Consider the following 8,291-nt stretch of genomic DNA (forward strand, 5'->3'; position numbering starts at 1 on the left):
CAACGAAGGTGAGTGATGTTTGTCGCAACATAGACTCAAAAAATCACAAAACGTTCTTTAGTTTGCACTTGGGCATCACATTACGATTTATCGTACCAGTGTATTGATGTAATCCACGATATTGTTGCTTAATATCCAGAACGTTGGACATTTACAGACGTTCGCCCAAGCTGCATATGGTCAAATGGCTTGCAACACATTCTCGGAAGTTGTATCCGCGAAATGACATTTCATATTCAATAGACCATTTTCCGTACACTGCGAGAATCACGCGTTATGCGTGAAATCGAACGTAAAAACAGGACAAACAAAGGTCATAGCGTCATAGTGGCGTCAAACATCGCGTGGGATTCGACAAACGCGAAAGTATTTTGGGGACATTTCCATGCTTAATAATGTGCTGTCCACATTTGATGATAGGCAATTTCGATTAAGTAAGGGTATTCGGAAGCAATATTCCTGTCGAAGATCGGCCGGTCGGTGTGAGCTACGAAATAAGGAAATTCGAGTTCAAAATCAAATCGTTCGATTTTTGCGGCAGACGTTCGACGCGCGTCTTTCATGCATCTCGCGAGATCTCGCAATTGTACGGAAAATCACCTATTAAACCATTACAAATGTACTATATTATATCGCGACGTTTTAGTTTCAAGGAATCCATAACCGTACAATTTATAGTGATCTGTTTGGCAGGGGGAGTAATACTTTGTTATTCGCCGGAAACACACAATTACAAAATCAAGAAACCATGTTCATTGCCTATCGACAGTTACAAATATGGAAATGGATAAAGTAAGAAATAGCGCAGGGCTGGCGACAACTTTTTCGCGAACATTCAATTATTTCCAATTTTGCTATTTTTTTTATTTTCAAAAAAACACAAGAAAAAACCAAAACAAAACACAGCAATAACACTTGTAAGCAGGTCTAATATGATACTAGTATGAGTTCAAATTAAAGATTGACGAAAAGATATATATTTTAATACAATAATTTAATAGCATTACATGCCGGTGATAAAATTGGATTATCACTTATCATAAACTTGTGTTTATTAAATAAAAGGAAAATGTGTTGTCGAAGAATAAAGCACGAAATGTTATTAAATGACACCCGCCCGTTGCTTTCTAAGGTGGTTACCAAGGGAGACGCGACAAGGAACTCCGTAAACGTTGCTTTATATGTGATGTCTGAATCTAATCGCGAACGGAGCGGGGACACGACGACTGCAACATGATTAGCGTCAGGGGGGCATTAACTTCTCCCCTTTAGTAAGTGAGGTATGATTCAAGAGGTCGCTTTAATTATTTTTTTCTGTAATTGTAATTTTATAAATGAAATAAAGCAATTATAGACATTATTTATTATACGGCAAATGACGCACATGCTAACCCCACCCCGATTCAATGTCACCATCCTCCCGTGTTAATGCATTTACCGAGTGTGTTTTATCGGCATTCATTGGTCATTAACATATATTTCAATGATGAAGAACACACAACGAAATAGAGGTCTATTTGTATAACAATGTTTATGTCAACCTACACGTTTTTACGTCACAGATTTGTCGCCAGAGGGCGTAACCTATCATTTGGATATCAGGTCGACAAGTTCCTTAAATCGTCAAACAACCAAAAAAATCATTTTCTCACTGACGTTGGAGTCTTGTTTTTGGCTTCACCGGGTAGAGCAACCGGCTGAAAATGATTGTTTCAACACTCTTCAACACGAGCTGCTGTACTGTAAAAGCATTATTTATACACTGGGTGTTAATTTCGCTATTTTTGCCATTGTTCCTCTGCCAAATTCGTGAACTTTAACCCCAGTGAAATTGAAACATCAAAAAGTGAAAGTTAATGCCAGTGAAAATAAATGGTATGTGAATTAGTGACCATTCCGTGACTCTTGACATCATATCGTGCCTACACTGATTAAAATCATGAAACAGTTTTCATTTTTTATCCCCGAATTCTCAAAGAAAAAAGTATCATTAGCCCAGTCATTATAAAGGTGTGTATTGGCCACTCAAAAAAAGCACTTCTAAATGTACTTGTCATATTTTTTTCAAGAGTCGTCGTCGGTGGCAGTGTTTTGTATTAACGACACAGTTTGCTGCTTTGCGTTACGCCACGTCATCTCGCAACAAGCAAACACTAAAATTGTCAATGATATCCAATATGTCACACACTTATGGTTGTTGAGATATTAAAATATTGAAGTATGTAATGTATGTGGGATATAGTTTGTTGTTTTACAAAACCGAGAAAAATATTTTTAGCGATAGCATGATGTGAGAGCCTGATATTTTAAGTATTTGTTGAGTATTATTGTTTTTTTAATTATTAGTAAGATTCTGAAAATAACAACAAAATAAAAGTCATTCTTACCTATCTAGAAAATACCACATGCGTATCTATTTACGACAGAAATAAAAAAAAACGTTCATACTGACAATACCTTAAAAATCCAACCACGCCCCCACCGACGCACATTAACGAATGCATATTAACGAATGCACCCAGACTCACCCATGAAAGAACTGGTTAATACAACCACCATGACCCGATCATGGACGTACAGTTCAACCCGACCCTCAACAAAGACCATAAACTTGCAGTTTATCCGGACAATGACCAAGGCCATAAACATACTTCTTGGCCCTCGCCCCTATGACCCGACCAACTGGAAAGATCCAGTTTCGATCAGTGGTTGAAATCTGGTAAAGTTGTAGACGCTTCATTGTACTCCACTGGCCCGTCATTTGTGTTTTTAGAAACGACGCTTTCAAAATTCACGAAATCGTCATCTTCTGTATTATCAGAACTATTTTCTTCCTGTTCAAATAAGACAGACTCACTGCTATCCGTATTTTCCGAACTAATGGCGTGAGATTCCCATTCAGTCGTCGCGTTTGTCATTTCTAAACTGTCGTCGTCATAAGAATTTGATTCGCTCCCGAACTCCGACTCTGTATTATAACCGTTCTCTATACAGTTGGGTGGACACGGTATTGCTTCTGACGTTGAATTCGTGTTGTATGCGGCCATGATAGATATGAGGGCCAAGGGTTTGTTATTAACGCTATGTATAGTCAATGAATGATGTCCACTGATAACATACCAATGAACGCGATGTGTCATAATTCGCGTCCACGGCCATTCATTGTGTAACACCCTCGAATTTTCGACATCTTCATCCAGAATCACGCGGGCCTTCCCGCAAGAAGGGCACCCTAACATTCCTATAAAAATAATAGCCAAGTATTTGTGAAAAGGCTCGATATTGATCGAAAATGTAATATCATTATGTTTTTTAGAAGTTGTCCAGACAGTATAATTGATGAGATTGGCCGTCTCCTTGATGTATGTTGTGGAATCCTCTGATGGGTGTTCGTGAGTCAAATGCCAACCGTTCATATGCATGGGTTCCAACGTAGGGGCATGTTCTCTAGTTGACAATGCTGACCAGCACTGCGGGTGTATGACCCGTGACTCGGGGAAAAGAGGTTCCCGGAGTACTTTTAGTTCTTTGTTTTCGGTTATAAATTCGTAGAACTCAAAAGGACTGGACAACAAGCGATGGGTCAGGCGAAGTGCTGCCCGTCGGAACATATGCGCTAAGATCACAGCTACCATGCTGTGCGCCTTTTCGCTCGGGTGGTATGAGTCGATCGCGACCAAGTTTTTCGCTTTCCCTTCGCGAATGCGGGAACACATAGCATTCGATAAGCTAACTGACGGAATGTCATAGTGTTCGCTGAGTGGTTCACTGGCAAGCCTCTCATTACTAAAACAGGACCGTCGCAACGTGTTGACAGCAGTGACAAAGTTCACATATATAAGTTGTGGCTTGGATCCTTGCGATAATATATGGCGAGTTAGGTCTTCCTGAGCAAAGGGTCTCAGACCCGCCACGTAGTCGTTGACGGCAAGCTCCCACAATATAATGTCCAAATCATGCAAATTGAGGTGATTTTCCATACAGAATTCATAATAACGGCTATCCGAAGCAGCCACTGCGGCATTGTAGATCTCCACCTCGACCCTGAGCATCGATCGGAGCATTCCGGCCAGAATATTGAAGTAGTAGTTTTCTGGCCCACCAACTTTAGCGCCCAATGATGTAGATCCGCCGATGATGCCTATCTTCAGCGGACCCCCCTTCGTCACCACTTTCAGTAAGGTGTACTGCAAAAGTTCCAAGGACGTATGATGGGTGTATGCGACATCCAACATATCGTCAGTGAGATGCAGATGTTGATTACGGTCATCCAGGATCACATCCAATATCTTTATCCCTTTAAGTAATTTCATTTCTAGATGATGAGTGTTATTGCTATTCACTTCAGTCTCTTCCGGTCTGTAATTGAAATGGGTGTGGTTGAACGCCAGAGTCATCTGATTAACCATTTTATTGCCGGTGTTAGTATTTAGGTCCCAAGTGAAGTATATGCAGTACATTAAAAATACGATGATTAGCATAAAAACTAAAATGAGTTGCCTCGTCACCATTTTCCCTGCCATGAGTAGATTTCTGGTAAACAAATACAAAATTAAATACGTCAAGCTGGTATTGAATATGTCAAACTGGTGTAGAATTCTGCCCGTTCGTGCATATATACCCGAGTACTTGGTCTAGTATGTGACGATTATCAACTACTGAACATCTACCATGGGCAAAACGCCGCTACTGATAGCTAAGAACGTTTTTTTGTCGACGCGACCTCACTGTGCAAATTGATTTTTATCTTCCATATTTTTTTATTAAATGGTTCCATAGTAAATGAATTATGACTTTTTATCTCGTACATTGTAATTTATTTAATGGTGGATTTTCAGATGTAATTGACACAATTTCGATCTTTTCGCTCTGGGTCACAACATGATTATTGGTCCATGCAAACGCTCATTTTTATTTTGCTCGTAAATCCGTGATTAATTGACCGATTGCCGAATAACCGTTAAAAATGCTAAGAGGTTTATTTTTTTCTAATCACAAAATAGTGATTGTAACTGTCCGCCTCCTGTATTCAGCACGAACACAGAGGTATCAAAAAGTGTGATACTTTCCTATCTAATACCAATCAAAGTTACACGTCGACAACATTCAAGTTGTAATATTCACTACTATTGAAATCCGATTAAGAGAAGAAAAACAAACATGTTGCTTTTCGTCCTGCGTATTTCTGAGCTTATGATCATTTAAGTAATTTTGAATTATTTTAAAAATGACAACTGCTTACCTGATTCAGAAAAATACGTCTGAGCGAAGCAATTTAACAGACAGTTAACGAAATTATTCAGCACTTGTCATATATTGTATTACAATTATTATTTATTTCACCCCAGCGCACACAGCTGCCAGAAACGAATTGTTAAATCCCACACAAGATGAATGGACTCAATTCATGAATAATAACATTATTTGACTAATAAAGTAACCCACAAAGTGTTAGCTGTCTCTGCGCAAGCTGTTGCCGGCTGGGTTTCTGATTGATGCTTATACAAAGGAGAGAGGTCACGGCGCATGCGTAAGCGGATCTCACATTTTCACTGCTTTGATTACATTGTTAGTTGGATGTGACCTTTAAAAAACAAATAAAAATCATAATGCAGTGTCATTTTTTAAATAATTGTATTGTATGTACATGCTATTTGCGGACATTATGAAAATAAAATCTTCCAGTTTCGAACACTGTAAATATTTAGTCAAACTAATTCCTAATTTTCGAGTTGTTAGTTTTCTACGGAATTCCGCTAGAGGGCGCATCCAAAATACCCGGATGACGAGCCTGAGTGGGGTTGTTTTTATTGAAGTTCTGTATTTTTACATGCGTAAATCAATAGATTGGAAAAGCAAAAAAGTTCCAGAACTCCGCAAATTTCTTCGGAATCGTGGTATAACTTGCAGCAATATTAATGTTCGTAAAGCTAAACTTTTTGAACTTGTTGAGTTGGCAAACGAGTTAAATGTTCGCCAAGAGTCAAACAATCGTCGTCGTACTGTAAAACACGAGTCGACGCTAACTCTGGTAGATCCGTGTAACGAAAAAACTTGGCAAAACAACCTTCATACTTTGCCTTTGTTTGAAATAGCTGATATGTTCGCATATTTGTTGCATCGAAGTGACTGGACAACAGCCAGACTAAAAGAATATCGACTTGATAATGGTTATTTGCTTCATAATTTCCGTAAAGCTTCATCATGTGCAGAATACAGAATTTATTTTCATTATGGCAGAGTGTATTCGGCAATGATCCATGAAGGAAAATCCTTACAAGCCATGGTTTATTATTAAATCAAACTCTAAAATAGTTTCTGGTGTTTGTAATTTTGTAGTGTAAATGTGAATTAATATGATTCACCAGGCGATCAGCAGATGCAGTTATCATAAATGTTTTCGTTTGCGCTCGTCTCGGGAAGATGGCAGTCTTCGTTTGTCAATCTATGTATAACTGCGGTTGAAAGACGGCTGTCTCCAGTTATTGAACTAAAAAAATACTGGCGCAGGATGGAAAATGCCGTGAACAAACCCGGGAATATAGTTTGGCGTCCACTCAGGTTCCTGACGACGCATTCGAATCCACTGGCGTTCAAGTTGAAATGATTTCTTGGACGAAAGAAATGTATGAAAAGTTACGCCTTTCATCTCGGGATATTTCGCTGTTTTTTTCTTTTTAATCGAACCCCAGGAATAGCATTACAATACCAGTTAACCATTTTGACCAATTCTTGCAAAACGTTTGTAAAAAGTAAGACTTAGGCAACAGTAACTACTAGTATATTGCTTACAGCAGACGCCGCTCAAATTCAACCCCACCACGAACGTTGAACGGACTGTCATCCGGGTACTTTGAGAACGCCCTCTATCGAATTTCGTGAGAAAAATAGTAACTTGGAAATTAGGAATTATATGCACATTTGAATTTAATTATAATTTGAGAACTATTTTATTGGTTCTTTACAACTGGATAAAACTATGCTTACACCGAGTCTCACATATTTCTGTTTCACTTACAGCAAGTCTCGGAAGTATTGGGGCAGCCAATTTGCAAACCCGCTAGCGAACTAGCTAACTGCTTGGGTTTTGACTAAACAGTTGGCTTTCGAATCTCGCTGGAGCCAACTGTTTAGTCAAAACCCAAACAGTTAGCCAATTCGCTAGCGAGTTTGCAAATTTTTCGAATCGAATTTATCCAAAATCAACACACACACAAAACAAACATACAAACAATTGTGTTAACCATAAAAATGGCAACAGCCCTTTAGGACCCATAAATATGATGTACAGATGGTAGTCGGTAATTGTAGTCATTTGTACTAAGATTAACTTGAACATTGACAAATATTTTCCATAAATTATTCTAACATTATTTGATGTTCAGAAATACAATGTCAATGTCAATGCCTGATTAACGTCCGAATAGCTCATTCAATAAACCTTTCTTCTGGGATGTTAAAATAACGTATATCAGTGGGGGTATAAATGTCTTTCAAATCGACCACTGTGTTTGTTTTGCGTATCATTGATATTCATTGACAGAGTTCAATTCGACATGGACGGCCATTTTTACCACAGAAGCGCTTTAGCACAAGAGAGCGCAATTTGTAGAAAATGCGTGTTATCACCGTGACGGTGCACCGGCAATTTCAATAACAACCAGTCAAACAATATACTAGTAACTGTGTCATGATCTGTGCGTGTAAATTATTTTACATTACGTCGTGTTACTAGGACGACGCATGTTGTAATCACGAATAACTCTCATAACTCGTAGTGATGGAAACTACCCTTACCGGGGCATCACTGGCAGTCACGACAGTCAAGCTGTGTACCCCGGCTGGTACGCCACTTGTAATGGGAAACAATTTGACTAAGTTCCACACCCACTGCGTATTCACTGTTGTATATTCAGATTCTAAATCATCGACGAACACCCTGACAACCCCACAAGTTTCGCAACCTAAAACCGCTAAAGAAACCGAACAGTTAAGTTGTTGATACGGTGTGATGTGAAACGGAAATACGATCTTTTTGTTTCGCCGTCTACACTCCCAGTATTGCTTACTGTCGACTCGTTCATACCTATCCGCATTCATCGCACGTGACATCTGCCACCCATCTTCATCATTGTGCGATGGGTGCAGATTGGCGGAATTGCTATCCTGAAGATGGAGCGTGGTCCAACATTGAGGGCGCAATACAGGTGAGTATTCAAAAAGACGAGATTAGAGTGTGACGACGGGCTGGGATTCGGAGACCTTTAAATCGACATTGTGGCGCGACTCCA

At 39.2% G+C, this 8,291-nt stretch overlaps 1 long non-coding RNA gene across 1 annotated transcript; it reads right to left on the bottom strand.

Annotated features, from left to right (window-relative positions):
* Positions 1-4,298: 4,298 nt before the first annotated feature.
* On the bottom strand, positions 4,299-5,385 carry LOC144341724 (uncharacterized). The gene is made up of 2 exons (XR_014930503.1): positions 5,243-5,385; positions 4,299-4,533 (listed from the first exon to the last, which is right to left on the bottom strand). It is a non-coding gene; the product is annotated as an uncharacterized LOC144341724 (long non-coding RNA).
* Positions 5,386-8,291: the final 2,906 nt, after the last annotated feature.

Source organism: Saccoglossus kowalevskii, chromosome 9 (assembly GCF_978046115.1).
Source record: "Saccoglossus kowalevskii chromosome 9, keSacKowa6.1, whole genome shotgun sequence".
NCBI classification, from domain to species: domain Eukaryota; kingdom Metazoa; phylum Hemichordata; class Enteropneusta; family Harrimaniidae; genus Saccoglossus; species Saccoglossus kowalevskii.